This window comes from Penaeus monodon, chromosome 15 (genome assembly GCF_015228065.2).
Source record: "Penaeus monodon isolate SGIC_2016 chromosome 15, NSTDA_Pmon_1, whole genome shotgun sequence".
In the NCBI taxonomy this organism is placed as follows: domain Eukaryota; kingdom Metazoa; phylum Arthropoda; class Malacostraca; order Decapoda; family Penaeidae; genus Penaeus; species Penaeus monodon.
In genome coordinates this window covers 14,497,615-14,498,764 of record NC_051400.1, presented here as the reverse complement: position 1 = coordinate 14,498,764, position 1,150 = coordinate 14,497,615, and the positions used below count along the sequence as shown (strand labels likewise).

At 36.5% G+C, this 1,150-nt stretch overlaps 1 protein-coding gene across 2 annotated transcripts in view; it reads right to left on the bottom strand.

Annotated features, from left to right (window-relative positions):
* LOC119581762 (allantoinase-like) overlaps positions 1 to 886 on the bottom strand; it is a gene marked incomplete in the record, with an annotated part of 8,945 nt that extends 8,059 nt beyond the window's left edge. Inside the window, 1 exon segment of one of the 2 annotated variants that reach the window (XM_037929894.1) lies at positions 825 to 886. 2 annotated transcript variants of the gene reach the window in all.
* Between the last annotated feature and the right edge of the window lie 264 nt (positions 887 to 1,150).

Here is a 1,150-nt window from a genome sequence, read left to right as displayed (position 1 = left end):
ACGTGTTATCATATGCCAAAGATACATTGGCGCTTATCTACGCCATTGCCTTCAAGTAGCACTTGTATCGAGATACTTTCCTTTTTATCCTGATTTTAACCTCTGCAATTATTACTCTACTTAATAACGAAACCTGAAGCTCCTTAATAACGAAACCTGAAGCTCCTTAATAACGAAACCTGAAGCTCCTTAATAACGACACCTGAAGCTTCTTAATAACCAAACCTGAAGCTCTTGGGACAACGAATCACAGAGCTTCTTTAATATTACGTCATCATGAATGGGCGGAGCTCCTGTTCACTCGCCATGGTTAAGAGAAACACGTATTTTCTGACACTGTTTATAGTGTGCACGTTACCACGCTCAAGGTTGCTGTAATAACACAAATTATGATCGAGCTTTCCATTATATCGCAAAAGAAACCCGATATAGCGATAATAAAGGAGTGTCATTTAAAAAATGTATATTATATAAAATCGCATATTCATTAAATGGGCCTGAATGGTATATTTTCAGATATTTGATCACAATTATCAGATATTTACAAACAGCCAATTTCTACAATGTGCTCGCAGTTCCACACATTTATTGATTATTTTATATCATATTGTACTGCATGCATAGTAACAATGGTTACACGCAAGGTAACACGTATCTGTACACCACAGAGACACCTATAAAAACTGTTGAATGATACCGAAAAAGCGAAATTTTCAATATATATATATATTTTTTCCCCAATCTGAATACACCTAGACCACTGTAAATATTTTCCTCTACTTAAATAGCAGCACAGAATTGTGCGTTCATTCTGACTCACTCACAGTGACGATAATGTAGAATCACCTTGCCCCAATACACAACTAGCTTCTTCTGTCGCTAAGCGCTTGAATGTCAGAACTGGTTCCGTGTTTATCAGATGCCAGCTATTGAATTCTGTACATTAAAAATTAGCTTTCAGACGATATAGAATGCGATTCATTTTGGCACTATGGAATGATTTTGTGGAGAATCAGCTTTAAGCAAGCTTTTCAGGTTATTTTGCGTAATATATAGCATCCCTGATACAAATTCTCTAAGGGATGATGCTACCAAAGTCGAATTCACATTTGGATTTTTCACAGCTGTCTCCAGATGTGTGTGTGTGTGT